The 24,926-nt window shown below is 40.7% G+C and overlaps 1 protein-coding gene across 1 annotated transcript in view; it reads right to left on the reverse strand.

Moving 5' to 3' along the window:
• Positions 1 to 22,270, reverse strand: part of pak5 (p21 protein (Cdc42/Rac)-activated kinase 5) — a 114,055-nt gene extending 91,785 nt beyond the window's left edge. The window contains exon 1 of the mRNA XM_004542145.5: positions 22,087 to 22,270. The gene's annotated coding sequence lies outside the window, so the exon portion shown is untranslated. The remainder of the gene's footprint in view (positions 1 to 22,086) is intronic.
• Between the last annotated feature and the right edge of the window lie 2,656 nt (positions 22,271 to 24,926).

The following is a 24,926-nucleotide window of genomic DNA, read 5'->3' on the forward strand; positions in this document are numbered from 1 at the left end:
CAATAATCCTTTCTGTCATCGTTGTATTTTTACTCAGTTGTATATAGTATTTGTATTTGTATTCTATTTTTATCTTATTGTATATTTTATTTTATTCTACTGTATATAGTATTTTATTCTATTCTGTACAGCTGTGTACTGTATTTATTCTTATTGTATTCTAATTTTTGCCTCATAACTTTTGCACTGTCCACTTCCTGCTGTGACAAAACAAATTTCCCACGTGTGGGACTAATAAAGGTTATCTTATCTTATCTTATTGATAAAAACAGTACAAAAAATCAACCATTTGTACACATATTTACAAATAATAATAAAAAGTGAGTGAGTACATTTCAACATTTTCAACATTATACCAGTGGTCTGATTGATGCCACAATGGAGCAAATCGAGCAAAGACTGATAAGTTCGCTGCAATTTCCAGTGTGTGGGGATCATTTGTCACCAACTGCATCACGTGCTACAACCCTGGTCTACATATCACCGTTGATGAACAGCTTTTCCCATCAAAGACTCGGTGCTGTTTCCTGCAGTATATTGCAAGTAAACCTGACAAGTTTGGGATCAAGTTTTGGGTGGCTTGCGACCTAAAATCCAAGTACCATCCAGTACTATCCATTTATCTTATTTCTTAGGTGTTTTCAACCTCTGCTGCCACGCTGACAGCGTATGCGGCCAAACGGAAGAAGACAGTCTATATTCTTAGCAGCATGCACAGCGTGGTTCAGACTAGGGCTGCCACAAACGATTATTTTGATAGTCGACTAGTCACCGATTATTTTTGCGATTAGTCGACTAATCAGATCATCATCCATTGGACGCAAAACTACAGCTTATTGCACCAGCAGCATCTGCTCTTATATAACTATCATTAGCTTACAGCTTTAAGTGTTTAAGGTCTGTGCTAACTAAAAATAAAGACAAGATGATAGTTTATTAAATTTTAATGAAATTTGCGGATTGTTTCGGTGAAGTTTAATAAACTCCTTGCTATCTAAAATATAACAGGACACTGGAGTATATTCTGGAGCATCTCACACTTCTGATAATCAGTTGTCTGCTTGACGTTTATTCAGCTGTGTAAAAACTATAACTTTAATCTCAGACAAACTGATTTACTCAGGAACAAATAAAATACTAAAAAAAAGCCAAACAATAACATTTTTAAGTTATCTAAGTGACTCATATATATTTAACCTGAGTAGCGAAAGACGGCGGTGGGTTTGAAAACGATTTGCGGGGAGTCCGGTGTTCTCACGGCGCTAGTGAGCCTAGCCCCCGGCTCGCTAACGAGCTAGTGGGTAACAGATGTCTCCGAAAACGTCGGAGCGCTTTTGAAAATATGTGGTGTCCTGATAAACTGAGCAGATATTTGAGGTTTACATAGCTACATTCTCGCCTGAAAATATGTTAAACGTTTATTTTGTGACCCAGAAAGAATAATAAGAGTAACATTAAAACTAACCAGCTGCCGCCATTGTTGGAAACTGCGCTGGGCCGCGCTATGAATTCTGGGACACAGCTGCTTCTTCTTCTTCTTCGGGGTTTAACGGTAGCTGACATCCTTGTACATGCAATGCTGCCATCTTCTGTTTCAGTCCGTTATTACACTCTTAAATCCTGCCACTTATTCCTGCGTCTTTTGTGATCTTACAAAGCTTCAAACGACGCGTCGACTATTAAATCAGTCGTCGACGATTTTGATAGTTGACGTAATCGTGACTAGTCGACAAATCGTGGCAGCCCTAGTTCAGACTGATAACACTACCAAAAGGAAGCCAAACACTGTCACCCTTTACAACAAAACAAAGTGTGGCGTGGATGTGATGGACCAGATGGTTCGGGAGTACACTGTCCGCAGAGGAACACGGCGCTGGCCAGTTGCCGTGTTCCTGAAAACACCTAAGAAATAAGATAAATTGTTATTTCCATAGCCCTTTTACACACAATGAAACACATAAACATAGAACCACAAAAGACCTGCAACATACCTGAGTGGTGAATTCATTGCGATCTGTCTGTCTAGTGGATTGAGGAATTTTCCTGTGAATCTTGTTGACTGTGCCGAGGATGGTGGTTTTCAGTCTAAGAAGTTTTTGCGCAAGTGAAAGCGATGTGAAAAAATTGTCCGTGGTAACATTTCTGCCCTTGTCTAGGAATGGTTCCATCAGCCTCATTACTACATTTTCAGAAAGTCTCTCCCCAGTGGGACGATTGGGGTCCTTGCCAAGATATGGGAAGACATTGCAAATGTACTTGGATTTTAGGTCGCAAGCCACCCAAAACTTGATCCCAAACTTGTCAGGTTTACTTGCAATATACTGCAGGAAACAGCACCGAGTCTTTGATGGGAAAAGCTGTTCATCAACGGTGATATGTAGACCAGGGTTGTAGCACGTGATGCAGTTGGTGACAAATGATCCCCACACACTGGAAATTGCAGCGAACTTATCAGTCTTTGCTCGATTTGCTCCATTGTGGCATCAATCAGACCACTGGTATAATGTTGAAAATGTTGAAATGTACTCACTCACTTTTTATTATTATTTGTAAATATGTGTACAAATGGTTGATTTTTTGTACTGTTTTTATCAATAAATCTCAGCAACAAAGGACATACACCCATGTGTGTTGATTTCTCCCTAAGATGGCAAACTGAAACACTCCAAGTTGGTGACTTTTGGAGATTTATTTCCCTGGATGATTGAGAATGCATCAAGACGAACACAAAAGGAAGTTCACAGCTTTTAGCAGCTCCCCCACCCCCTCAATCACACACCCCCACTCCCCTCCCTCCAGAATTCCCAGGTAACAACCTAATTTACATATGAATGACTAGCCAATTTAGCTTCCACTTCGCTGAAGTTAAAGCTTAGCTAAAAGCCATTTGGCTGCTCTCCGGGTTTTAAAGGTAGAAAAGCCAAATGGCAGTCCGTGGGGATTTAAGTGTTAAATCTGAGGCTATTTTCCATTTTAAAAACACTGTAAAAACGTCAGGGTTTGAGCTGTCACTTTAGAAAGCATCATGTCAAAAAATGCATTTAGACTTCAGACAAAGAATTATTGATCATTACAGGAGGAGATGGATAAAGTTATCACGGCAATGTCAACTGTCCTCATCGATACCTGGCCAAGCTTTCCCAAATATCACTTTTGGGCTCAGAGAATATTGTAGCAGAATAAACTGACAGACCACCAAAGCAGTTGCAGGCAATGAATTTTCCCACATGAGAAACTGGGACTAATATGGAGTGCAGCACCAAAAGAGGCCTGTGGCATGAACATCAGCACAGAAACTGTGCACCGGGAGCTTCTTGGCATGGGTTTCCATGGCTGAGCAGCACCTGCAGGGGTCGCACATAGGCAGCCTGTTACGTTTGTGCATATTGTGCAGATTAAAGATAATATCTGTGCAGTAATTTTTGTTATGTTTACTGGTAAAATGACCACGCAGAAAGCTGAAGTGAGATGCCTTTGTTCTGTCACTACAGACATTACAGAGGGCGACAGAAGGGTGCCTCCAAAAGGTCATTAGATTTATTGTCACTTTTGAACTCTGCAGCCTCACAGTTAGTATGTTATGATCAGACAATTTCGCTCACGGAAGGGTTTTAGGAAATTATAAGAAAAACAGCCATTAGATAGCCTTAAGTCAGCATTTTGCTAATCAAGAACAGTTAAGCAGGAGAAAGAAGCCTTATATATACCTATATATATTGGGCAGGGATAGCTCAGTAGGTAAAGTGGTCACCCCATGATCAGAAGGTCGGCGGTTCGAATCTACTTAACGGCTACCCTGAGGTACCCCTGAGCAAGGTACCGTCCCTACACACTGCTCCCCGGGCGCCTGCTTAGTGGGCTGCCCACTGCTTCACTGAGTGAATGGGTCAAATGCAGAGAAAAACAAGTAATTTCCCCATGGGGATCAATAAAGTATCCATTATTATTATATCCATTGTTGATGAGCAGCAAAACATGACTCTGAGAGCACAGCAGTCCCTCATGTCAGCCAACAGTGCTAAGGAAAAATATCTAATCCTGTCCATTCTAGTCACTACCGTCTTCAAATTTGTCAGCTCCACCTCCTGTCTTTTTGTCAGCGCTACTATCTACAAACCATACATCAAAGCAGATCTCACTACCATCTTGTAACACTTGAACATGTGAAGAGCAAGGATAGCAAATATAACTCATATTGGACATTGAAGATGAAGCTGCCAAGCAGGAGGAAAAGCGGAAGACCAAAGATAAGGCCCATGGATGTAGTGATGGACGACATGCAGAGGGTTGGTGTGACAGAAAAGGATGCAAGAGACGGTGTGAGATGGCGGAAGATGATTCGCTGTGGCGACCTCTAAAGGGAGCAGCTGACAGAAGAAGTCTGCAATGTCCATGGCCTCCACATCCACGTACAACCTCTAGCTGATTGGTTTGTAGCGTACATGAGATGCAGGCCATTTGACACACACACACAAAAAATACATAAAAGCTCCGGTCTTTGCAGCCTTATGTTGAAACATTAAAAATGTGGAGGAAGCCATGCATGAAAACATTTGTGTCTGCTCTACATCACAGCAGATCTGCTACTATAGCAACATAAACTAATCTGTCAGTGTTGCTTTTCAGCCTCAAATGTTATAAATTAAATGGTTTCATGGTCTCTAAATTAAAACTAATGTTAGTTAATTGTGTTGCTTGTCAATTGTACTGGAAAAAACATAAAACACACACAGACACACACACAATGTGGGCCATTATCTCAAAAACACAGCCCGCTATGACTCACAGCTTCACCACTGGCACACACGTGGGGGAGGAAAGATAAGTCTAACCTACAAAGAAGAGTGGCCATACTTATAAAACATTGATCAGGCCACCACTTCAGACTGGACAGATCATTTCTTCTCTCTCCACTTCTACAACCAGTCGCTGCGTATAACTATCTTCTCTTCCACACCACTTGTCTTTAGCTGCAGATGGTAAATGGAACGGGTGAATCTGTTGACCTACATTAGCAATGTCTATATTACCACAGCAATTCTAGCCTGTTTAGAGCATAGTCTATATATATATATATATATATATATATATATATATATATATATATATATTATTTTTTTTAAATCAAAGGAGAAATATGCCAATGGCAGTAGGGCTAAACAGAAAAAGAAACACTGGGATAAGCTTAGGTCCTTAAGCTTAAGTCCTTAAAGAGCGCTTTAAAATTATATTTACTCTGGTATAACTGAAGATTTTTCCAATATTTATGAAAGAAATGTAACTTTTACTGTGCTTGGAAGCAGCCAAAATGGTGCTTGTTTCACATCCCCCGAGTGCGTGGTCTTAAAGTTCTGAAATTCTTTCTCAGTTGTTTCAAACGAAGTCCATGCATGATGTGTGGGAAAGAAAACAAGGAAGCTATTCTGCATCTCCTAAATTTCTCTGGAGAGTGATATTTCTATAAAAAGATGAAAAGAAAAAACTTACAATCCTACATGGAGTCAGCGGCTTCACCTCTGAGAGTGAAGGTATCACACGTTGGAAGGCTTTTTCTACTTTTTCCAAGCAGGACACGTGTTTTGTAAAACTGTGCAGAAACAATTTGCATTTTTGGTGGTATCTATTAAGCTGCTTGAAACATTTGAAGACACCTGACTCTACAAACAAAGTTTGTAGGCTTGTGCCCCTTTGTAGCACTAGCCAAATGCTAAAGTTCCCCCGCCCACAGCTTCATTGACATTTGCACCCTTGACAGTGAGAAGGAAGGAAACAAAGGATGTCCGTTGAGTGTGAAGGTGGACTGTCAGGTGACATTACTCTCTGATATGTTAAGTGAGTATCTCCGTGGCGTCAGGTGAAGGCAATGCCAGGCTGTAGCACGTGAGAAATGAACTTATTATTTTTACATTAAACTGCCTGTCAGACTGAATTCAGTCCTGGAACAGTTATGGATTCCTTCCCATTTTAATTCCTGAGCATGAGCCAAGAAAAGCACTAACACTGAGAAACACCTGCACAGCAAATTCAAAAGTGTTAAATGTTTTGGTGTTAATAGTCTTCTTGCAAAAGTAGAGTTAATTTTACTCTAAGCAGAGTCACATTCTTTTAATGTAACTCTGAGGTGTAAAATGGTAGTAGTTAAAATCGAGTGTTAAAAATGAGTGTTTCTCTGTCAAATCTGGAGGTGTTACAATGGAAACATTAACTCTTGACCTCTTAACTCTGAACTCCTACAGGGGCTATGACACCAATAGAGTGAATTCACAGACTCCGCCCCCAGCACGGCTCCAATCGAAGCTGAAGTGAAGCCGTTTCAGAACATTTTGCTCTACATATTTGAGTTGTTTGCCATGCTTGGTAAGTCATTTTTTCAAAGATTGTTTCAATTATTATTATGAGCTTTTACTTCTGTGGCTCTTTGGAGTTGAGACAAAGCTGTGTGAAAGGCATTAGCCATGTTGCTCGCTGATAGCATAATATTCTGTTTTAGCTAGCTGAAAGGTATTGTTTGCGGGCAAATACCACAGCCATGAAAAAAAGCTTGCATGTGAATTTTCAGTCAAACTTTTGGTCAAATACACCTAAAACAATGTGTAGAATGTGAAATGTTGGTATAATGGTGCTACTTGAAGCCTGAAAACGATCGCCCATAAAAAATAAAAAATAAACGAGCAAACAGCAGTAGCAGACGTCCTGACTGGATTCTACGTTAGCATAGATCCCTCCAGAGTTTTGTGCACACGGTTTAGGTAAAAATGAAAAAGGTTGAGGTTTTACATTTAGTTCAGTATTACCTGTTGCCTGTGTCCTTGTCTTTTGGGAAAATACTTTACACAAGTAATGGCTCAAAGAGGATTCCTTTTTTTTTTTCTTTTTTTTTTACTGTGCTGCAATTGTTTACTGGATTATTTGTGCCATTAATTAGTGTCAACTAATTTTTATTCAATCTCCGCACAGGATATGCTTGTGAAGATGGAATATGGGGGAGAGCAGAAGTGCGTTGAAGTTCCACAAAGGGATGAATGAAGGACATGCATATTGTATTGAAGAAATAAGTGATGAGAATGCTGTTATTTGCATTTACCATGTCAGACCTTTTGATAAACAAAATTCTAATGAAAGTGAGAACATGTATACTGTTACATCTTTCAGAAAATGTTTTGAAATTGAGGTGCACAGTTCAGAATAAATGTTTTTCAAAAACCATTGCATCTTTTTAGTAAATGTTTATTTCCAAAATAAATTCCTAGAAGTTCAGAACAGTAAAATTCCCGCTTTTTAGAATGAATTAGAAGATAACTCTTACGTAGTTAAACTAAAATACTCTTTGAGAGTTAATATATAAACTCTTAACACCAAGTGTTAAATTATCAACTCCAGACAGATTTGGTGTTTAACACTAAATCAGAGTTAATGTACCAACTCTCCAAAAAGAGTTAAATTAACACTTTCTGGTGTGGACCCATATAGACACTTTAATAGTGTTGAAATCAAATCCGACAGTGTTAATTTGGACATGCTGGATTTGCTGTGTGCAACTCAAATTCTTTGTCTCCTGAATTTTCTGCTAATGCACTTTCACTTCCACATGCACTAGTACAGGATGCCCTCACAACAAAGAGGCCAGAGTTCAAACCCTGAAAGGACCTGCATGCAAATGGTGACAGGGCCATGCTGCCGGTTTGTGTAGTGGAGCAGACAAAGTAAATCATGTTCCAGAAAACCAAACAAATGCTGACCGACATGACAGAGACAATCATTTCAGTTTGATCTATTATGTCCCGTGATGAATAATTAAACACTAAACCCACTCTGAAAGACTAAACTAATGCAGCGCGGGGCAAATCCTTGACCGCTACGTGATTATAAAAATAATAAAAATCGATACAGAGATATTCAGTGAACTCGGGTTCAGTAGTTCAACAGCTAAAACAAACGTTTGAGGATTAACTAAATCTGTTCTCGAGCTAGAGTCTCGAGAGCAAACAGAGTAACTCTTTGTATTCTGGAGGGTAAAACTGTAATTAAAAACAACAATGCAGCAGCAAAACGACTCTGCAAAAGTTGACCATTTTGACTACATCTGACTTTTGCCTGGTGTCCTGAATACAGCAGTTCTTGACTACATGTAATGCTAAATATAGCTTGCCTTTCCGCTCCACCAAACAGCCTCTGAGCTAATGTGGGCCCCCAGGCAGTGGTGGGTCGGGGTGTGACATGAGTCCAGCGGAGATGTTCTCATCAGCGGATCTCAGCAGCGCAGTGTTTGAGGCTCAGCCACAGACTCATACCAGTCCACATGACTTCACACGCTGATGCTTACTGATAACGGGCCGGGATTAGTGCCGCTGTGTGTCGATATGTGAGAGCGCACAGAAATATGTGCCTGTGTCTGTTCTCAGGCCTAAGACCCATGGAAAAGGTACAGATATGCACGCACCATATAACCAGTGTTATATCCAGTAGTGTCGCCATGCAGCTTCACAGCTGAGTACTGACGGTTCCCTTAGGTGGCCAAGGTCCACCTAAGAGATACCGAGATGAATCAAATGGGTCACAAGATACTAACCAAAAGCAGGAATGAGATGTTTGAAATGACTTTGCATCTCGCTTTGTTATAGTTTGCAAGTTTTAAAGGATCAGAAGCAAAAAATAAAAGGCTAAATGCAGATTACATTTAGTACATGGCTTTGTCTTAACACGCAAGAAATTCAAAATGATGCTATAAAGCTCTTATTTTGGGTTGATGGCATCCCTTAGCTGCTCTAAACCTCTCCTAATGGTACTCGGGGTGAAAGGCAAAACCTTCTATAGTTCCTTGGTTGCTCTTGATCTATTTTCCACAGCTTTAATCATTGTATCCTAGGAGGCAGAAGTCAGAGCAGATAATACTGTCACAGCCTGTGACAATCAGATGTGCAAGTCAAGTGAGACTGGGTGTGGTCTGAATCTCAGAGCTCACATAGCTAAACCAAGCTTATCTTCCCTCCATCTCTGTTTTGGTTTCCTTCTTTCTTTTTTCTACAAATGTCTCACTCATTTCCATCTTAATAATTAGTTTAAATGTTTAAGGTATCATTTAAATAAACGGTTCTGCTCTGCAGCCTCTCTTTACATCAGACTAACAACATGCACAGAGATGTTTTGCATAAGCAGGATAGTAAATGACAAAAAAAAATACAAATTTCTTGTTACATAGTTCAACTTAAGGACTATAAAACTCCACATACATGCTTCAAACACACATATTGACACACATCTTCTCCAATAATGGTCAAATAAATTGCAGGGATATATTTTACCCATTGAACTGTGGCTTACAAACACTGGGCTCCAAAGCGCAGTTGTAAAGTTACACCACTAAAAACTGTATGCATGCTATTGTCCCTGGAATTTGCATGCATTCAGTTAGTGATTCAGAAAATATGTAAATGCTACTGATAAGCCTAAATCAACATAACCTTTTTTTTTCCTCAGCATGCTTCTGTTGATCATGCAGCATTAAGCTCTTGTTTTATTTACAGCAAACAGTGTGGCATTTTATTGCTACGCTGAGGTTTTCATGTTCTTTATACATCTGTGCAACCTTTTCCTCTGACAATATCTCAAACTGAAGTGCTCATTTGATCCATGTTTGTGCGGAAAAAGATGTGTCAAATGCCCCTTTCTATCTGAGAGTGCATACAGCGTGATGCAGAAAGCCTGGGTTAACAAAGAAACCACCTTTGTGATATCTGTGTGAGTGGGGTTTGGAGTTTTGTCAAGCCAGCAATTGCAAAGAAAACCTGGCTATTTGGGGGATCATGCCACAGCAGCAATGTCCATTTTTATATTCAGTCCACTAAAATGCTCACTGGACAGAGATTATTTTGAAACAGTGTTTAAAGGATGTGGAGGGTAGTGAATTTATTATTTCTTTCCATAGCTGCCAAAATGTAAGAAATGAAGTGCCACTTCAATTAACAAAGCATCGCTTTTTCCAGTAGTTTGTGATGCTACAGGCTGGATGCCACAGAGGCATTTAAAGGGCAGCCAGAGACAGTGTTTAAAACAAGTTCAAGGCCAGCACTTACAGACTAAACCTGCCCACAGCCCGTGATAAACATCAGCAAGTGACTTTTGTCATCTCTGAGTTAGAAATGAGTAGACCGCAACAGCTGATCGGTGGACCTCGTGATTCATTGTCATTCAGAAATGATGTTGCTCATGAAAATGAGAAGCAATACCTCCAAGCTTTCAGAGTCATTTCCTACTATTCAGCACACAAATGCTCTCTCTCTCACACACACACTAACTCACTTCAGGAGGATTGACTGGAGATAGCTGAGAAAGTAACAGCCATCATTACCTTGTCTACTTGTAAACCACAAGGGCCAGAGTAATCATCACCCTTAAACACAACGTTTCCTATTACTGACTGAACACACACACCCACACACACACACACACACACACACACACACACACACACACACACACACAAATACACATGATCTGTTTCTGCAGATGGATAAATTACAGAGAGAGAAATGCACAGTGGCACAGTCGTCCAGGGCAGATGAAATGAAGAGGCTTAGCTAGAAGGATAATAGAACAACAGGGAGGAAACAAAGCCAAATAATTCATAATGCATTGTAGCGTGCTGAATAACTGCACAATCAGTAATACTGCCTTTTCTCCTGGAACATTACAAAAGAGCAGAGACAGCAGACCTACGTGAAGGACCTACTTTCCGTGGTTTCACTGTATATGCTGCTACATGTGGCATGCGACCACACGGGCAACAAAAACAACTGGCTAATCCTCCCAAACGAACTCGGGCATAATCACTTTATCACTACGTGATCTCTTTGTTATCTAGTTAGAAATCTGGCCTTAACTGTTGCCCTCAGAGGGGTGGACCATTTTGTTTGCTCTGTTGCAGTGAAACAAAGATGTGCAACCCATTTATATTTCAGCGGCGTACGACTTTCTCCTCCGCTTCTTCCTGCGTCTCACGGTCGACTTAAGGAGTGGTCTTTCTAAACACACCGGGAGTTTAAATGAAGCCTGCGGCTTGCTCACGTAGTGCCGCTCTGGCAGGGTTGTGAATGTGTTATAACCACAACCATGCGAGGATGTTGGAGCTCCTCCAAAATAAAAGTCCTGCAAGCAGGCGCACAACAAACCAATGTGCAATTTGTCTCTCCGTAGATTAACACACAGCAACATTTCACCCAGCTACAAACTGAAAAAAAAAACCTCAACCCAAATGCACGTGGTTGGAGGCTAGCTGCTTCCTTGTGCACATTGTGAAATTTTGACCAACACCAATATTTAAAATAACAATCTGACTGATCGCCGAAGCTGGTACTGATATTTTAGTTCTCTTTGATTATTCTGTGTCAGGAAAACAAATAGATGATGATTAAAAGAAACCACTGATTAAAGCCTTTGAACGCTTCATCACACTCACGTCTTTAAACATTTAGCTACTGCCAAAGGTAAATGTCATGTTATTTGCCAATATGCCAATATGGCTGATGCTGACTGTAAGACAGACAGAGAGAGAGGGACAGAGTGTGTTAGCATGCTATTGCTGTACGCTTCAGAGTGGATCTCTTTTTTTTTTAAATATCAGCTAAGACTGCATCCCTCTTTTGTTGCCATTTCCTGCAGTTTCATGCCCAGGCATCAAAGAGAGCACAGCTGCGTCACTGGATGAATGCTTTAATCTATTCAGCTAGTGCATCTGTGTTCTCTGTCTTACACTACGTCATTAGCCGCCCGCCTTAAAGGACGTGCTTGTGTGTCTGTGTGTGTATCTGCCCAGTAAAGTGAATAAGCATGCAAGTACATATACATGCAAACAATATGTGATCTCAAATGTCTATGTATACTTTCATGCAGTATTCACTAGCAGTATACCTACTGACAAACCCACAGATACACACACATATACAAAATAGATTTCTCTTTAACTACCGCCTTTTTTATGCCCGAAGTTGCGTTGTTTCCCAGCTGAAGGCCGTGTTAAGACATCCCATCTCTGATGCTAATCTGTGTGATAGTCAAGTTTCCAAACAGTGCTAAATTTAGGTCCAGATTGCTGCTTTTGACTGGTGAAGGGTTGGAAACAACATTCTTTACAGTCAAAGGAGTTCAGAATTTAAACAACAAAAAGCAAAAGATCCCCACAAGCCACTGTATCGTCTAACCACAATACCAGTACTGATACTTCTTTAACACAGTACATTAAACATGTCTGTTTGTGTTTTCAATTGCACAATCTGACCAAACTGACTCTGGGAATGGAATGGAGTCAATTTTTATAGAGCCACAAACCAAATGCTAGGATAGATTGGACTGTCTTACCTAATATAAATCATTGTCAATTGAGCATGCCCAATCAGAGCGTAATCTATTCTGTATAATTATCTTAACAACAGGATGCTATTCGTCTTCTGTAACGCTGACTGAATGGATTTTACTTGTTTGGTCAGAACAAATGGGATTCTGAGCAGCTGTTTGTCAATAGGAGATGTATGTTATGTCACCATCCAGATCTAGCAATGGCTTTGACCAACTATGGTTTGAAGTTGAACATTAACAATCGTTAATCCTTCTGACCCATTCCTAAATCCAATCGTTGAAACACCCAGTCAAGCAAACACCCGGTCAAGCAAACACCCGGTCAAGCACATCCACTGTGTGAGTTTCCCAACTGCTATCAGAGTTTAGGCTAACACTGGCCTTGCTGCTCTTTGCACAGCAGTCCACCAAACTCGGTATCTGAGATATCGTTGGGTTTGCCAAACCCATCTGGTGCTCCTCTTAATAAAAGTCTCTTTCCTTGGATGCTAGAATTAAAAGCATCCACAATAAATCAATAACCAAGTAAATTAATGAAGGAATACAAAACCACCTAAGAGAATATAAATATATTTACTCATTTATCTTTTTATTGTTTAATCCAGTGTCTACGGGGGCCCTGAGAGTTCAAATGCACCGCAACTTAAGAAAACACCAGTAAACAGAAAATCGCAGGAAAAGCACACAAAACACAGAGAAACTGTTTTTAAGGGAGACATAATAGGACAGAACAGAGACACATTTAATTTTCAAGCAATTATTTCATCATTCAGGCAAAAGACACGACGGAGAAAAAGATGTATGGTAAGGTGCGTTTTAATCGTGTGATCCATGTAACACTGTAGATACATGCTTGCTATTAGCCTTTTACTGTTAGCTTGTTAGCTTGTTACCTTGACGGTATTAGAGTTGGATTTTTGGTGAGCTTTGTGGGTTTGTTTTCCCTGTTTCAATTACATTGTATATTCAGCTTCCATTGTGTTTTCTGTGCTTTTGTAGCATTTCTCTATTAACTAGTGTTTCTTAAGCTGCAATGCATTTCAACCTTTCGTTTCAGCCCTTCCTACTAACTCTTTTCTACTGCAACACAAGGACAGTGCCGTTTCTTTCCATCACCCTGTACGTGACATCATCTGGCTTTAGCTTCAGCCTTTGAACACAACATGTATCTGTTGCCATTACATTCATTAACTGTAATACAAACTGGTTTGATTGAATTGGTTCAAGCGCACAACGGTCAAATCGAGCCACTTTTACACATCGTCTAATAATTATGTCCCAGATGGTGGATACAGTATGCTATGATGTAAGCCTCGCTGCGATAGAAGCCTGCATCTTCAACCTCTCCGTTTCTTTTGAAGTCCCCCCATGGGGGTGTGGGAGCTGGGCGATGGTAATGAATCAAGCTGAGCCATAATGAATGTCCTTATTCAAGTCTGCTTTGATGAAATTCCACCTGACTGATCTCAAATCACAGAACAAAACAGCGAGAGCTTGCTCGCAACTGTTATGAAAGCTATACTGACTGGCAACTTGATGGAGAGCACTGAGCGACTCCAAGGATCCCTTCAGGATACTTTTTCTGTTTCTTCCCTTCACGTCTTCCTTTTCCCTTCCTTCCTTATTCCTTTGTGATCACTGAGTAGGATGAAATCAGATGAGTGTGTCTACAGTTGCACTACCATTTCAAAGTCAAAGATCCGTCACAATACACCCAGAGGAGAGACATAACTTGCTGTTTCGTTCCTAAACCGGTGCTACAAATATGCAGAAAAAACTTGGGAGCTCCATGTAATAACTTAGCTGCCTATCTGTCTATATTGAAACATCATAAACTATGACAACCATCAAACAACAACATCATAAATTTCAGCCAAGTGATGGTTCTCATAGTCTTTGTCGCTGTGCTGCGTTTGGCCAAGGAACTGAGCAAAAGGCCTGTTTTACACTTCAAATGTAACGAGGTGCTACGGCACAGTCAACATGCTTTGTAGAAGTCTGGGACGCATCTGCAAGCCCCCAGTATTCCAGATAGCTTGAAAAGACTGCCAGGAGTAACAAAAGAAGTAAGTAATTATAGAGAGATCTCAAAGACAAAGCATGCAAATGATTGCCAACGGCATTTAAGAGTGGATGAGACCAACTGCTGCTGCCACCACTGCTGCTGCTGCTGCAGGTTGTTTTTGTGATGGTTTGCTTTGCTACCTTCAGTTTTTAATTGGGCTTGTAACAATGTAGTGAAACTGGATTTGAAACTGCAGCGTAACTCCCAGTACGAAGCCGTTTGTCGCTTCGATTTGCCTGTAAAGGCTGAAAATGCAATTTCAGATTAATTTGATTTTGATGATTTCTGGAACAAAGTCCTTAGAAGAAGTGTTTTAGCATCATGAGGTGCTTATTTGCTCTGTTGATCAGAGCAAGATCACAAATACATCGAGACTGTTGCTGGTGACCTAAAAGTACGACGAATATATGCTACCATACAACACCAATGATGAAAAAATCACTTTAAAATGTTGCATGTGAACTATCCCAGAAGGGAAAAGGGCAACAATGGGCTTTTCCTTATTCAATATATATAAAATCAAGTGACAACAGATGAGGAAAATCTTGCCTATTCACGGTCATAAAGCACAGTTTTTAAAAAGTACTTTGGGTGAAGGCAGCAGACAGCAATTGGCTCCTCAAGTCCAGTCATTCTAAACAGGTATCACTTTAACAGTGATTAAACTGACCTCAGGCTTACAGCGCTTCACTGGTACATACCCCCACACACACTCAGACGGAGACAATACTTTTAAACACGCAGTTCTGTAAAAGAGTTAGGCCTCAGCAGCACACTTGAACAATGCAGTATCAACCAATTCGGCCGACAGGAAAGCTGAAGCATGTTAACACAGACACACGCCCGCACACATCCACAGAAATAGTGCAAGTCCCTAAGCCTGGAGGGTGGGTGACAGAGCTCTGTGCTGGGCAGCAGTAGAGGCAGATGCAGCATTCATGCAGCCTGAGGGCATCGCTGGGTATTCAAGCTTCACTTGGCCTCTTCTACAGTGCCCTCTGATGCCTTAACCCCATCACCAACACACACACACACACACTATCAGCACAATGCCAGTCAGGCCTTTCCAGCTTTGGACAAGAGACAAATTGGGAAAGAAGTAGAACAGGCTCAATGAGCGCAGACAAGTTAGACTGAGAAAACTGTAGAGGATGTAGGTTATGTTTGACTGTCTTCCTTCTACTTGTAATGCTATGTGAGTATCTAGGTTAACTCTTTCTTTGTGTGTCTATGTGTGTACGCATGTATGTGTGTGTGTGGGTTCAGGACAAAGAAATTACACAGCTTTATGAGCGTCAGCACAGTAGTTTAGATTCATGGCGTGCATCCTTTTCAAGGTTTGTTTCTAAATGATAGATACCAGCAGATTATATGCATGTCCATAGGGTTGGGCAACTGAGTGAATATATGGCGTCCATAGTTGCTTGCTTCTGGACAAGTTGATCAACTTGTAAGACACAATCAGCACTAGAAGGTGGTGGCATTCCTTGAGCTAGAGAGGAGAACAGTAGAGTTAAGGTTATGGTTGGGGTGTGGGCGTCAGGGTTAACCCTAAAGCTTGATTTAGACCCGATGTGTAGTTACATTTCTCGGGCAGTGCAAGTCCGGTTAATAAGCAGGCTAATAAGCCTAGACACACCTTCTTATCATGCATGAATACTCAGTGTAGTGCTGTCAAGACCTGTAACAGTACGGTTGATGTTAAGTCCTGGAAAACAAAGAACAAAGTCTCTACTCCTAATACAAGACGTTTGTCAGCTATCAAGCCACCTCAGGCCCCATGCTAGCTAAACTAGCAGCATGTTGCTAGTAGAGCATTAAAAAAATAAAAATAAAATCTCATCTTCATTTAAAGGCTGCAGACCTTCACCTGATTGCATGCTCATATTGTCTAGTTTAAAACCGAAATAATCCCAAATAGTGGATTTTGCATTCATTACCACAACAAGTGAGAATTTACATGTGCAGTTGCCTGGTGGTTAAAATGGTGTTCAAATCCACCATGCCTTTCTTGCCGGGTCATTTCTGTGTGGAGCTTGCCTGTTCTCTCCGTGTCTGTGTGCGTTGTCTCCGGCTACTCCAACTACTACCAATCCAAAGACATGCAGTCAGTGGGGTTAGGTTAACTGATGATCCTAAATTCTCTGTAGCGATTGGTTGTCTGTTTTTCTGTGTTAGCCCTGTGACAGACTGGCGACTGTGCAGGGTGTACCCCGCCAACTGCCCTATGGCAGCTGAGATTGGCTCCACCCACTGCGACCTTGACTTGGGTAAGAGGAAGAGAATGGATGCAAGGACATTCGGTTGCTCATTGGAAAATGTAACATATCACTGACACCCATCATTTCAGCCCTGTGTGCAAAGTGGATGGCTTCATTACATTATAAAGTCATGACAAAAACATCTGTACCATTTATTTTCATTTGTGACATGTAAAGAGACGACACAGTGGAATCACTTAATTCTTTAATCCTTAAAAGGCAACAAACATGAAGCCCACACACACACACACACACACACACACACACACACACACACACACACACACACCATCACCTACACATTTTCTTTCTATCGCTCTCAATTGTTCATGGTTATCTCTCCTCTGTCAGGATGTCTCTTAAATACACTCAATCTCTCCTTCTGTCTTCCCACTCTTGCAGACAGACACACACACACCTCATTCTGTTACTGACATACCAGGCCATGCAGAAAACACAAGGGAAGCCTTTTTTTTAATCCTGGGACCAAAACAGCAAAATGCAATAACCTGGGACAAAAGTGCTGACATCTGAAGATGAGTTTGGCATTCAGACAGACTGCTCGGTCGCAGCTGAAATAAACAGAAGCGACAGACCGAAGGGATCCCGCGACCCCTGACAATAAAAGAAAGACAGATACTCCTTCAATAGCTATTTTCACCCACTGCATAGTCACTGGGCCTTCAGCCTCATTTTCCTTTTCCTGATTTTCATTCTTGACTCTTTTTTCATCAAATCCCCTTTTAATTCCAATAATTTACCCATGTGTGTTGTCTTTTTATCCTCACTTCCTGCTTCACAACCACCTCTGGGTCTCTCTACACTAGTCTCACCTTACTTATGGTTACAAGGCCTGTCTTCTTTCGTCCTCTTCCCATCTTTGTTCCTCCATTGTTTCATCTATTCCAGCTTCTATCTCCCGCTCTGTAGTCCTCTCTTCTCTCTCTTCATATCTCGTCTCTATGCAGACCTTGTTTGCCTGCTTCCTGACTCGGCTTCTTGATTAGCAAGATCGACCAGCAGAAGTCTGCCAGACACTTTGTTAAAACAGCCAATGAGTCTTCAAGAGGTTTCCGTATAAATAGAAGGCTGAATCAGACAGTTCAATTACAGATAACACATTCCCACCCTTGAATTTCAAATGCTATTTAGCCACCGACAGAGAAATGGAGATTGTGACCGGTGAAACGTGAGGTCAAGCTTTAAGGAATGAGGAAGCAGCACCAACAACCAACGCACACTTGAGTGTGCATAGCAAAGGGAGTGTGAGATTGTCTTTTTCTGGCAACACTATTCAATCCACCACGCCACTGCACTCTTACATAATTGTGAGTTTGTGTGAAGAACGAAAGCTGCCTCCTCATAGACAGCAAGAGCAGTCTAGTGCACAGCCATAGGGACTAAAATAGTTAGTCATGTGTTCATTATCGCCATCCTCTTTTAAATGCTCACCCTGTATCCAGAAACATTAAACAGAAGAGGACCTTCGAGTGGGTCCGTGCAAGTGTGTGTGGGTGTGTGTGTGAGAGAGACAGAGGCAGAGTATGAGGGGAAGGAGGTTGTGGGATTGTGATAACTTCAAAAGGTTATTATTATTATTACTGAAGGCTGAAGCCATGCTCTGGCATCCCTTAAGCTTTGATCATTATGTAAAGCTGTTGTGCTCAGCGCTGGCACTGAATACATTACAGAGTGGATAACCAGGGAGTGTGCAAGCAAGCATACATGAACCAACACATTGACTCAGCTTCGCAGTGTCTTCCGATCCAAAGCAACACACCCTATTATCTCTAAAAGACGAGCACCCTTAATCTCACATCGACGCGTGATTGGGACAAGGGGGGTGGAAAATTAGATATTTAAAGGTGCACTACAACTATTTCACACATGGAGGTCAGGATGCTCACACAGAGGACAGATCTGTTTTTGGCTTTGGAGTTTTTATCAAGTTCAAGAACATAATGATATCATCAGCATTACTTCAGCTCTACTTTGGAGACAAAGAAATCCTGCAGTAAAATAAAAAACAGAGGGAAAGAAGGATTAAGAAGATGGAATCCTTTTGGATTTAGATCCACGTATGTCAAAATATCTTGGCATCTTGTTGCATCAACTTCTACTATTCATTTGTTAGACCTCACTTGTACCCTGCTGAAATTCTGCACTACTAGAGTGGTAGTGTTTTCTATGTAAATCCTGTGACTCTGAGAAGTGACAGTTCTCAAAGATCAGACAGCGAAGTTAGCGCATAAACTGTGTTCATAATTTTATAAAAAAGAAGAAGCTCAGGCTTGGAATCTCACTGTGCTCGTCAACATCATTTCCAGTGAAAACCTAGATATGGTGGGACTTAAGATGTCAACACTTTACCTAGCAACAGCAAGTGCTTCAGAGAAGCATACCGAAAATGAGGTCAGTGGTGCTTAGAGCACAAAAAAAAAAAGTTTTCTGTGGATCACAGGCTGCATAAAAGATGGATGGAGCAACCATGACATCACCCACTGGGTTTCTGGACTTTACATTTTGAATCGTCAGTACTTTTACAGTTGCCATGTTAGTTTGTTGGAGCTAGAAGTTGGCATATATGGATGAGACGGTGCAGTTGTCGGTGAAGTTATCGGCTAACACTTCCAAACTTAGTTAACAAGCTGCAATAAGTACAGGTGTAATGCATAGAAACAAATATGTGTTAATGAGTGCAAAGTAACTGACTAATAGAATGCTAGAATCATATTTAACTAAACTGAAGGGCAAACTTATTGGACAGGCTGTTAAACATGGCAAACTATATTATGATTCTACTAAACAGTCATCTGAAAGGTACCTAAAGCACCACCCACAAACTCCCTTTAATCTAAGTGATGCCTGGACATAGCTACAATGACATCACCCAATGGTTTGTAAAATCCCATTTTGAAGCCTCGAGATTAGAGTTTCCACCATCATCATCATCATCTCAGTTTTAAGAAATCTGGTGTAATAAGGAAGTTTGAGTCTGACTCTGAAACCTCATGCACAATGGCTAAAGCCTTGTGAGTGATAACTCATTAGCCAGAGAGCGTTTGGTTTCATAATCCTATTTTTTTTACCATAGTATGACCAGGAAAGTGTTTACAGAAGTCAAGGCAAAGTCATTTTCCTGTAGACTTTCACAGGACCAGAAGTTGATTTGCAAACACAGCTATCACACTCTGGTGCACTTTCACATTGGCTTAATTTTTGCAACCTAGGAGCTATGCCCATGTTCATGTCTTTGATTTTGACACGTGCCAATCCAGTTTCCAATTGTTCACTTATAAAATAATTCTCTGAGGACACAGTTGTAGTATCCATATAGGCCAAACTATCTGTATCAAGCTGTAACGTGCGTCTTGATGGTGTAAAGTTGACAATTTTAACATGTGAGTGAGTGGAAATTGACTCTCTTCTGGAGTCAGCCTCAAGTGGTCGCTAGCGGAATTGCAGTTTTTGGCACTTCAGCATCTGCTTCATTCTTCAGCCCTGAAGGTTGCTGCTTGCTGTGGACACAGATCTTGCGATTGATAACCAATGGTTTTACTGTAAACTAATCCCTCTGTACTCACTTGTAACAATACGATTATTACAAGAATATTGTGGCATGGTTTAGTGCTCAGTTTAATCAGCACAGTTTACTACAGAATAACTTCAAGTTATATTTTATGTTAACACAATCTGTTATACAGACGTGAATGTTTTTTCCTTTTGATGGGTGGGTGGGGGGTGGGGCGGGGCGGGGTGTCTATTACACATTGTAGGGCTAGCCCTAAAAGGTACTCTCCTGCCACTGTAAGTGAATACCAGATGTTTAAGACGTCAACAGATGTAACTATCAAAGCAACATATGCATTGCAAAAGGTTATCTTTGATTCACACGAGCAGCGTGCAAAAGTGTGACCCGTATTGCAAAAAGCATGTTTAAAATAATGTATTTATTCTCATTGCTGAGTTGCTATATGCTGTATCTATGCTAGCACTGTACCTATTAAAGCAGGAAGTCGGGAGCTGTACGTCTACTAAGCAGACTTTGATATCGGCTTTGCAAGTCATGTTTTCATTGCAGTATTTAACAATTTTCTCACACCTCACCTCTAATGCCTTGTACTGCCTCACCTGCAATCTTAAAGTCCAAAACATATTCTGTTATCATACAGAGGCAGGGAAAGCAGGAAATGTGTATTGCAGTAAATATCTGGTATTATGCTGGCATAAAGATCTCAAATGATTAATAAAATAGCTGTGGATTACATTTTTGGTTGAATTATTCCATTAATTGACTAATTGTTTGTGTCCGGCTTGCTTTTATAAGAATAATCAATCTACAAATGATTGGTTGGTCCTATCCTGTTCTATCCTATCATGTTATTTATTGTTAGCTATGTCTATTGGGCTATTAGTCCTTGTATATCCCCTGCCAGAGTAAAATATTCTGCAGACTGCATTCTTCAGCGTATATCCCGTGTTTTGGGATAAAATACAGTCCTCCTGACTGCATTAGAAAACATGTTATTATTGCCTCTATTAATAGAGTGTCGCTATTAGGGTGATTATGAGCTTAGGAGGGGAACCCTTGCTCAGAGGGCCTAGCCACCACTTTTAATTTTCGTCTACACCATCTAATCCGAGAGCCACACTGAACTTGAAAACAAGCCATCTGTTCCTGCCCTTACCTGGCCTACATTGGCCGGAGCACACTCAAACTCTAGCTGCAAGAAGGAAAACACGGGCAGTGCAATAAAACTGTCTTGCACTGTCATCATCACTGTCACACTCCGGAGTAGATGTGCCGTAGTGCTACAATAAAAGCGACGCTGTCGTGGTAATAATAATACTGATAATAATACTAATAAAGAAATATAGCAGCACGAGAGCCTACTAGGCTAAACTCGCCAATGAGCACCATACACGCACACTGTGAGCCCCCAGATCCATTACAACGATTCCCCCCCCCTTCTCTTTCTTCGACCTCCAGCCAGTGATAGCAGTGGTTCTGGTAAGCAACAGTGACATAATTTAAGAAATTAGCATTACACAGGCCCTCAAAATCTATTTGCAACATACAGAGATGTGATGCCCACCCAGTTCAATACCAAGGACAGCGGTCGACGCTCGAGAGAGCCTGACAGCCATGACAACACATGCACTACAAAATGACAGATTTATTTCTGCACGATGCATCGTAAGCAGCTACGTGAACAAGCCCCGAATGACACTGCTTTGTTTATGAAGCATTAAACCCACGGACAGAGGGCTAGACACACAAAACCCTCGGAGATGCATTTATAGAGAGGCTTTTTGCCCCCCTGCAAGAAGCATCAACAGCCACATTTCTCCCCCTTACCAAATCACACCGTCAAAATGGCTCTATCGAATAAAACGCCCCGCACTTACCTGCTTTTCCCGGGGTGGAAGAGCTCACATGTCCCGTAGCTTATTTTAGCCTGTTAGTGTGGGTATTATCAATGTGGTGGGCACCGTTATGTGTCTGCCAGCGCCATGTTATTATCACTAAAGTGGAGGACTGTGCGGTCCTGTGCGCTACATCCGGGCTGTTGGAGAGAGCGAATGAGCGCAGTTTGTGGTGGCGGAGAGGGCGGAGAGCGCTCTGGATATATGTGGAGCACCTGTGCAACAGAGCAGGGACAACTTTCAGTCACGTAGGTGTGCTGGGAGAGCTACACATCGAGCATATTCAATAAACGTCGGTGTGAAAAACCTCTTTCTTTTTTCCCCCTCCCTGTCGTCTATTGTTGCTATGGAGAGTACCAGAGCAGTATAGCTGTTTGGACTAGCTTAATGTAATACACAAGAAGCTGAAATAGCTTACAAATACACACGAATAAACTGTTACAATAATTAGCTTAAAATGGTATGGTATATCATACATTTGCTTTTAAATTGTTTATAAGTTGTTGACGTATTCTAAAGTTTAATTATATTTTCAGTAATAACGTTAAATAAAAGTTAAAAGACTGAAACAGCTTAAAGTTGGCTTAATGGTTCTGGCAGCTAGCTTGAAGTAACGGCTAAATCGTTGGAATCACTGACCGGTAGTACTAATGGTGTGAATAGGAAAAACTAGATAAAGCAGGGATACGCCACCTGCAAGCTGACCGAAAGTAATGAGAAAAATGATGGATAAATTGCTAGTAGAGTATATTAGTGTTGTGATACTGCAGAAATTGCTATTGATGCAATACCAAGTAAATAAAGGACCAGTATCAGTACCGATATTGATCCTTTTACCCTATAAAGGCAGCACACAACAAAACACACCTTTTAGATTTTCATGTGTTTTGAAACTGGGTTTGTTGGAGACCTGGAATGTAAATGTGTCTGTCTCCAAAGCATTTTGGGTCACACTCTGTTGTTTGAATGTGCTGTAGGCTATTAAAAATAGACCTAGTAGTCAACACAAGAAGGTTCAAACATTTTAGTGCATTTTTGAAGTATATTTTTTAAATTTCCAATAATAATAATTATTATTTCTTTAACACAGTTCATTGGGTTACATACTGAACTTGGAGGATAGAAAAAAGCATCGATGCTATCACACTAGTATTGATTCAATACCAGTACCAGTGGTTGGTATCAGTACTATCAATATTTGAATTGATCCCCTCACCTCTGGACTATATACCTGATAAGAAGATAAGCTAAAGTACTGGCTAAATAACATTAGACAAATAATGTTGAAAGTCAGTTAAAAGTAACGGTTAAAATCATAATTTTAAATATTATACAGAAGCTAAAAAAATAAATATAGCAGAGTGTAATGGTTGAAATATATAAAAGTGATGGTAAACAACTGAAATTTGCAGTGATTGATAAAATGCTAGTAATAAACAAATAGCTGAAATAGTTAAATAAAGTAATGACTGATAAGTTTCTGCCACCAGGTAATGCATGGAAGCTAACTTGGTTACATTACATTTCAACATTTCATTTGATTGCAAATGTCCTCTTGGCCTACATAATATCAGCTTTTAGTCCACAGGGTTGTGGATTACAAGAAATTTAAAAAAAAAATGAATGACAATATCAACACAATTAATCCTTTGAAAACAGACGAACAAATACAGGAAAAGGAAAACAGTGAAGCTATGTCAGAGGTCCTTTACTAATAGCAAGCACTGTAAAAACAAAATGTAATGAAAAATGAAGCAATGAAGTTTCATACACTTTAAGAAAATTCTCTTTTAAGTTGTAATTTTAGGAAGCTGATTTAGGCAGGATGATAGAAGCAAATATATCAGTACAGATGTTCTTCCAGTGAAAGCTTTAAGGACACACACAGTGTGACAGCCTCTGCCAGCTCCCACTGTGTCACAGCCCTCATTGATCTTCCATCTCTTTTTCTGACATGTTGTTTGTAGCACGGGGCTCTTCCCTAGACTATGGTAAGCGAATATGGAAGGGCAACAGCCACTTTCTGCCACTCACAGCACATTCCTTATGTCTGCTCTGCTCTTTTAAACTGAGTACTAGAAGGATAGTGGAGGGAGAAAGCATCCATAATGCAAGATCTGCCTCTTTGTATTGCTGTTAAACACTTGGATCAATGAAACAGTTGCCAGCACATGTGTTTTATCACCATCTTTCTTCTTCTTCTCCTTCTTCTGTACAGATGAAGACTTTAAAACTGTCCATCTTTCAAATATATGGTGTTGGAGGTGCATTCCTGTCCTCACTACACACGTGTGCAACATATGTCAAAACCATGCTTACAAACGTAAGCAAACCCTTCAAAAACAGTTCCTCAGTATTAACTGATTTCCTGTCCCACTGATTTGGCCTTTTGTGATCAGATCATACTGCGCTTGCCTGCTCTGTCTCCCACGGAGATTGCCACCACCCATAAATCTCTTTGGGGACATGCGAGCTCAGGTTCTCAGCCGGGGAAACACCCTTTCAGAAGACTATTCCAGGATATGCGACACTTATTATGGGGTTTACAGACAGCCACATCTGTCAAAGGAGGGGCGGTGGTGTTTTTGGATGGTAATTGAGCTTTCAATCATAATAAAATTGAATTGTGGACAGAGCTGCATCCAGGATGGAACAGCTGATTTACCATCTCTGGAAAAAAAAAACACACACACACACACACACAGACACACTACAGCTTTGAAGTGTGGTTAAAATTTGAGGGTGATAGCAAGATTTGGGAACTATGCCATACTTGGATGGTGAGGCTGATGAACTGGATTACACTGCTGGGGAGTTTAATA

Source organism: Maylandia zebra, linkage group LG15 (genome assembly GCF_041146795.1).
Source record: "Maylandia zebra isolate NMK-2024a linkage group LG15, Mzebra_GT3a, whole genome shotgun sequence".
In the NCBI taxonomy this organism is placed as follows: Eukaryota; Metazoa; Chordata; class Actinopteri; order Cichliformes; family Cichlidae; genus Maylandia; species Maylandia zebra.